This window comes from Astatotilapia calliptera, chromosome 12, assembly GCF_964374335.1.
Source record: "Astatotilapia calliptera chromosome 12, fAstCal68.1, whole genome shotgun sequence".
Classification (NCBI taxonomy): Eukaryota; Metazoa; Chordata; class Actinopteri; order Cichliformes; family Cichlidae; genus Astatotilapia; species Astatotilapia calliptera.
The window spans coordinates 5,030,813-5,038,751 of record NC_137433.1 but is presented as its reverse complement, the minus strand read 5'-3'; the positions used below and the strand labels follow the sequence as shown (position 1 = coordinate 5,038,751).

The 7,939-nt window shown below is 41.5% G+C and overlaps 1 long non-coding RNA gene across 1 annotated transcript; it reads right to left on the bottom strand.

Annotated features, from left to right (window-relative positions):
• Positions 1 to 511: 511 nt before the first annotated feature.
• Positions 512 to 7,412, bottom strand: LOC145432153 (uncharacterized). The gene is made up of 2 exons (XR_013912432.1): positions 6,396 to 7,412; positions 512 to 3,136 (listed from the first exon to the last, which is right to left on the bottom strand). It is a non-coding gene; the product is annotated as an uncharacterized LOC145432153 (long non-coding RNA).
• Positions 7,413 to 7,939: the final 527 nt, after the last annotated feature.

Below are 7,939 nucleotides of genomic sequence, written 5' to 3'. Positions count from 1 at the left end.
TGTAGACCATGTTGTGCATCTTTTGCTTTTCAACCTGCTATCAACATGTCGTCCTACACAGCAAACCCACAGAGGATGTAAGGTTTTTAATCCATCAGACAGTGATTCTATGTAGACAATTATCTGAAAAACTGTTTCATCAGTTAAAACTGGGGTGAAGCGCACCAAAGCGTTGGATTTAGTTGTGATCATGTGACCTGTGTGTTTTGAAAGGCATTCTTTTCTATAAGCTTCTGCAGCTTCATAAAGTTTCCGACTTGTGATTTCCATAAGGGAAATTTGGATGCAATCCAACAATAAAAACAAGGCAGACATTAAAAACTGAAGAAAAGAATTTATTGTACATGAAGGAAATTGCCTTCCCGGGTTTCCTCCGTGGCGTGAGCGATAAGCAGAGTTCTGTCCTTTCCTTCTAAGATTCCTAATTATTTAAAGTAACACTCAGGTATGCCATTCAGCGTGTTAGTACGAGCTCGGGAGCAGCTTGGGAGAACAAGAAAACAGAGACTGCTTTAGGTTGCCTTCCCAATCGACTCAAAGGTTTATTTGATACACAGCAGTTTATATAGATGAAAAAAGGTTCGTGTGTCAGCTTTCCCAGTTCAAACCGGTACAGACCAAATAAGGAAACGTCTTCCTGCCTTGTGAGCCAAGAAGTATCCTGTGTGTAGTTTATCAGTTCAGCTACAATTTATGATCATCCCAGCAAAATACACTCCTAGACATAAAATACAGAGTTCTTTCATCAGTGAATTCTGAAACAAACCACCTAGCCTTTAACGAGCCTTTTCCAGGAGATAAGGAAAAAGGGAGGATGGGAGTAAGGAAGTGGTCTCATCTCTGTGGTGTTTTCGACCTTGAGGTACCAGCCTGTAAGTCTTACACATTAATTCTTGGGTCACAGAGAAAGAGAAAAACAACTAGTAGATCGGCCTTATTGAGTAACAGTTTTCCTGTATAAAACAATATCCTGTAAATGCTTACCGTGGTATCAAAATATCATAACAGTTCCCCTCTTTTATTATTTTTTAAAAATAATAACTCAAATAGAAAGGAAAAATCACAAATGTAATAACATAATATAAAAAGCAAATCATAAAATGTAATAGTTCACAACCTAATGTTCAATATACACATCAGGAACATCATTGATGACATCTGACACATAATCTGGGTCAATTTGTGCCAATTGCAAATACATTGAAGTAGCTGTACTAGTAGCTATACGGGTTATCATTGAACGTACACAGGGTACCACACAACAGACAATAATCATCAAAAACATGCTGCAACGGTTACAAAGGCTACAATTAGTTCCTTCCATCTTCCAAACGTGTCCTGTAGCCACTTATGTAGCCACTGACCGTGACCTGCATTGGCAATTAGTTCTATCTGCAATGCTTCAAGTTTATTCATAGCTTGTGTGAATGAACCGTTAGGGGCGGTGTTATTGGGAATGAAAGTACAGCATACATCAACGGTTACTAGACCACAGGTACCGGTCCAATTAACAGGTAAAGCTAATCTAAGAGTATTATTGCACATCCAATAAGCATGTGGGATTGGTCTGGTCAGGCGCGTGACCATGTGTGATTTAACTAACTCCCCCCAGTCAGTGTCATTTAATACACCGTCTGGGGGAACAATGATCGATTCTCTGCTCGAACTTGAACTGTGTGTGTGTGTTCCTCCAGATATGATACAACTTCAGCCACAGAGACAGCTAGCCATGTCTCATTACAGCGTGCACCTGGGGAGTCAGAGAAGAATGTATAGTTATCCTTTGTGTAATCTATGTGTGTGTCTGGGCCAGTTAACTTTAGTCTGCGCAGACATATCATACTAGTATTAAAATGGAGAGGGATCTGTCCTAAGGGCAGTGAGGGCTTTAACCTATTCTTAGGGCGTTTCATTGGGGCGCAGGTCCCTGCGGTGTCATTAGATAACTTCAATAATTCGCCTAATGGAGTCTCAGGGTTAGTTGGTGTGTGTGTGTGTCTAAGTAGGCAGTCGAGAGGGCTCAGAGTCAACTGTAAAGCGTCTTTAAAGAGAGCATTATTTCCGCTGATTTTCTCTAGTCCCTCAGTGAGGGGGAAACCGGATATGGGGTATCCTACTATTACCTGTTCTGGATTAGCCTTTGAACAGACATAACAGTTACTGTTTCCTAAATCACGAGCGGCTGTTCTGGCATTTTCATACCAGGCGTTAGCTCCTGTTCTAGAGGGCGCATAAGATGGTTTATTAGTGGCGTCTATGTTGCTATTTACTGATTTTAGGGAACGTGAGGAGTGCATTAAGTAGGTGTCTTGCAAAATGGAGCATGAGGTATAGTCAGCAAAATATGACCTGCAGAAATGTGAACATGGTTGCAGTTTACAATACAAAATAGCAAAGAGAAATCCTAAGGTTAATGCGATAGATATGATAAATAACCTAAATATATAAGAAAGTATATAATAAAAACAGTTCTTCAGTTGTCTCCTGGCCTGGTCCCAGGTTCGAGAGACACAGAATAAGCGTCGTATGATGACAATGGGCATTTCATTTTCTCCATTATCAGGATGGAATGAGTCTGGCTTTATCAGGTTAGACATCATGTGGTACTTTTGGCTTTCTGTTCCTGCTGGATGTTTGAGTACCTTGTTGTTGTTCTTTCAGACGTTGTGTGTTAATCAGTGATTGCGTGTGTGCACTGGATCCGGGCGCTGGCTCGCCTGAGATGTCGTCTACCCGTGTGTTTATTTGCTCTAGTTCCGGGCGCTGGCTCGCCGGAGATGTCGTCTGCTTGATCCGACGCCTGAGATGGTCCGATTGGGCTGGTCTTAACCCTGCTGGCATGAATCCACTGAGGTTGTCCGTCTGTGAGGATGCTGGTTCTTCGTCACTGCCAGTAAAGCCTGGGGGCTGGAAAACGCGGCCTCCCAGAGTGTCCTTGGTTTTAGTGGCTTCTCCAACATGCGTCTCCTTGTCTCCACTGGTGGAACTGTGGAGGGGAAAAGCTGAGAGAGACAAACTTTCTGATAGTTATTATTCAGTTTTTCTACCAGGTTGTGAACATCAGTGGACAATGCAATATACATCACCTTCTACTAGCGGTGCCCCTCTGGAAGCTGACCATGGTCTTGGAAATAGTCTTATTTCAAATGGAAATAATTTGGTTACTTCAGATTGAGTCATTCTAATCTCACACAGGACTTGAGTAAGTAATTTGACCCAGGTCATTAAAGTTTTAGCACATTTTTTAATTACTTCTCATGTGAATGAAGATCCTCTATCACTGTTAATCTGGTGAGGTATTCCGAATCTGGGTATTATTTCATTGCTCAACTTTTGACAGACTACTTCTGCAGTTTCTTTTGAGGTTGGATAAGCTTCTACTCATTTACTAAATTGATCCACTATTACCAGTAAGTACTTGATGCTTCCTTGCGCTGGCATATGTATAAAATCAATTTGTAATGTATGAAATGGAAAATCTGGTTGTGGTAAATGCTGATGTTTTGCTTTTGATTTTCCTACATTAGTTCGTGCACATGTTAGGCAGGTTGCTAATATGCTTTTTACTGCATGTCATGTTTTCTCAATTACAAATCTTGATTTTATTGCCCCTATTACCCCTCTTTGTCCGACATGACTCACACAGTGAAAATGTCGGGCAAGGACTGGCATCAGGGAATATGGGAGGGCAATCAAACCCTTAAGATTTTGTATAAGCCATCTCTGTCATCTAAGGTACAGTCATTATTCTCCCAATAGGTGTAATCACATGCAGAGGCTTGCTCTTGTATAAATTTTAAATCAACATTTGTGTCTAAATAGTCTGGGAGTGTAACAAATGGCAGCTGTAGGGGCACAGATAATACTTCCTGCGGAGGTGGGAGCTGTGATGCAGCTGCAGCCTTGGCTGTCACGTCTGCTAGAGCATTACCTGTTGCTTCGTCTGTGTCAGCTGTACTGTGTCCTTTCGTTTTTACAACTGCAATGGCCGATGGCAGCTGTATAGCCTGAAAAAGTCTTTGAACAAAATCAGAATTTAGCAATTTATTTTCCATCAGCAGATCTAAATCCTCTCTGTCTCCACAATGTGCCAAAGTCATGCACAACGCCAAATGCATAGCGGCTGTCTGTGTAAATCGTCACATGCTTATCCAAATGTAGCTCACAGGCGCGTATTAAAGCCATGAGCTCTGCTTTTTGTGCTGAGTGAAATGGTAATGAGTGAGCCTCTAGTATGATGTCAGGCACTGTTACCACTGAATAGCCACAAAGAAATGAGTTGTCACTCGGCCTTGAACAGGACCCGTCCACATAAACCGTGGCTGAGTCTGGGATAGGTGTTTGCTCTAAATCTGGACGTGGTGCTGTGGATTCCTGTATACGTGTCATGCAGTCATGATCATCAAGCCTGTCTGAGCCATCCTGTCGGTCAGAAGAACACAGCATAGGATCAATAAATGTGCTGGCGAATCAGGTGTGCTGCTCGCTTTTATAGTGAGATTTGCATATGTTGTGTAGTTATGTTTGCTAGAATGGTCATGACCTGGTGATTGGTGTGTAGAATAGTGTCATGTGAGAGTGTGAGCTTCTCGCAGTCCCTTATCATGATAGAGCAAGCTGCTACTGCCCTCAGGCAGGCCGGCATTCCTGAACAACCACGGACAGCACCTTTGAGTGGCGGAGGTCAGCACTCCCTTTAATGCATTGAAAGAGGCAGTCATTTCTGTGGACCACAGTATTCGAGGAGGCTTGTCTTTTTTTTTTTTTTTTTTTTTTTACAACAGTCACGCAGAATGTGGTCATGAAAAGAACAGTCTGGTATGCACTGTCTGCAATAGTTCACCATGCCCAGGAAGGACGACATTTCCTCCTGTGTAGTGGGACGAGGGACAGAGGTCACAGCTTTGACCCTGTCTGCAGTCATGGAACGTTTTCCGTGAGACAGTGTGAATCCCAAATATTGAACAGAAGTCTGACAGTACTGCATTTTCTTTGCTGATGCTTTGTGGCCAGTCTTTTGGAGGTGCTGGAGAAGCATGTGTGTAGCAGTTTGACACAGTTTTTCACTTTCAGCACAGAGGAGGAGGTCATCCACATGTGGATCAGAGTACAGCCCTCAGGAGGAGTAAAGCTGTCCAGGGTAGCACGGATCACCATTGAGAAAGCAGCAGGGCTGTCTATCATGCCTTGAGGCAGACGAGTGCAAGTGTACTGCTTATTTCTATGTGTAAATGCAAATAACGGCTGTGTATCTACATGCACAGGCACTGAGAAAAAGGCAGAGCATAAATCCACCACGGTAAAATGTGTGGCTGTGGATGGAATACATGTCAATATGCTGGGGACATCCGGAACCAGAGGTGGCAAAGGGATAATGACTGCATTAATTTGTCTTAAGTCTTGTATGAAACGCCATACGCCAGGTTTGTTAGGCTTTGGCACAGGATTGACAGGAGTGTGGGCTTTATTGCTCCTGTAGTCAATAAATCTCCTATCATGACATCTAGAGCTGCGGCTTTTTCCGTGGAAAGGGGACATTGCCTGACATATACTCGCTTTTTGTTTTAATAGGTGTACGTGATAAGGTATGCAGTCAATAAATCCTATCTCATTCTCACTTTTAGACCACAATGTCATATTCTGGTATTCAGCTGGCAACATAAGTGCAGAAATAGTACAGTCGATAGGGTAGGTTAGATCTATGTGACGACATATTTCGTAACCTATGTCTGAGTTTTGTAACAAAATCACTGTTTGACCTTCACTTGTGTGAGCAGTTATCATGTTGTTGAACAGTGTGAGAGAAACAAAAGTGTGGCTCCCAGTCATGGGATTACCTGTTAGTGGCGTCTGTACACGTTTTTTTTTGGCACAGTGTGTGACATAGAGTACCGGACAAAAAGGATGTTGAGTTCATTCTCTGCTGAGGGTCCAGCTGACACAGAGGATGTTCCTTCTCCATCATGTCGGTACATAGGGCAGAGAAAACATAAGCTGTTATCAGTGTCAGCAAACATTTCACCCTTTATGTTAAATTAAATACACAAATTCATTTTTGCTTTGGGTGTCTGCGGCTGCTGGAAAACTGAGCTGAATTTGCACCTCTAGCTTGTCCAACAGTGCATAAAGCGTTTTATGAATACTAGGATAGATTCATCAGGCTTCTGTTTACACATAGTTACTGCATTTAAGTCAATTTTATCTCTGGACATTGTTAGCAGGAATTTCTTTAGATTTTTAAAGAAATCGGCGACTTTGTCATTATTTACCCTCCTTTTGTCCATAGCGGTAACATTTGATGCATCACGTCGCGGCATTCTATCATATATTTTCTACAGGACTTTTTAAGCAGACTACTTTTCTTATCACAAATGATATTCAACATTTCTACTGACCTGTTTTCTGGCGATAATCGTTCGGGATAAGGCTCCGAAAAGAAATTAGAATGCATTGAACTTCTTAAGTTGTAAACAAAGTCAGTCACATAAGCACTCCCGCATGTTCTGGATACGTGATCATGGACGTCTTCACCGATTCGCGGACGTAGGTTACACGTAACCGGAAATGGGAGTTGTACTGAGCCGTTATTTGAGACTTTATTTTGTATTTTATTAATTTTTGGTTTTACAGGTACTTTAGATTTTTTTATCGGACCTGTCTGTGGTCTTTGAATAATTCTGACTCATGTTCAGTGATTTCCAGAGGGGTTTACACGCTAGGAGGATTTAGGTTAGTATTTTCGCTGCGGCACAGCTGAGGTTACTTTAAATTTATTGCTAGCAATTTTTTGTTTGTGTGAGCAACTCTCACTTAGCGAGCAACTTCTCGCTTAACGAGCAACTTCTCGTAAAACAACAGGCAACTTCCTGTGTTCTTTCTGCTTTTAATTTACTGCTTTTAACCCTTGTATGGTAATCGGGTCTGTGAGACCCGTTTTCAGTTTTCTTTCGTTTTTTTTTTTTTTAACAAAATTAAATTTAATTATTTACTAGCTTTCTGTGAGTGAGCAACTTCTCACTTTTTAACGTACGTTTCAAGATAACAGGCAACTCCCTGTGTCACTCTTTGATGAGCAACTTCTCACTTAACGAGAAGTATTTAAGACAACAGGCAACTTTCTGTGTCACTTTTTCTGAGTGAGCAACTTCTCACTTTTTAACGTACGTTTAATTAAACAATTAATTATTATTATTATTATTATTTTTTAAACAAAATTAAAATATTCAAGACAACAGGCAACTTCCTGTGTCCACCAACACCACACAAGGGTTAATTTACTTTATTCGGGGACTGAGGAAGTCAGTCAGTGTATCTCTCTGGATCACTAAGTGAAACTTCGTCAGCATATCCCGTTTCTTTATGGATCGATCACTGAGAGAGGTATAATAGGTCTTTATATAAATATGAAAGACGCATATTTACCTTCTGTCAGTAATCCCACTTCTGACACCAAGATTGAAGGAAATTGCCTTCCCGGGTTTCCTCCGTGGCGTGAGCGATAAGCAGAGTTCTGTCCTTTCCTTCTAAGATTCCTAATTATTTAAAGTAACACTCAGGTATGCCATTCAGCGTGTTAGTACGAGCTCGGGAGCAGCTTGGGAGAACAAGAAAACAGAGACTGCTTTAGGTTGCCTTCCCAATCGACTCAAAGGTTTATTTGATACACAGCAGTTTATATAGATGAAAAAAGGTTCGTGTGTCAGCTTTCCCAGTTCAAACCGGTACAGACCAAATAAGGAAACGTCTTCCTGCCTTGTGAGCCAAGAAGTATCCTGTGTGTAGTTTATCAGTTCAGCTACAATTTATGATCATCCCAGCAAAATACACTCCTAGACATAAAATACAGAGTTCTTTCATCAGTGAATTCTGAAACAAACCACCTAGCCTTTAACGAGCCTTTTCCAGGAGATAAGGAAAAAGGGAGGATGGGAGTAAGGAA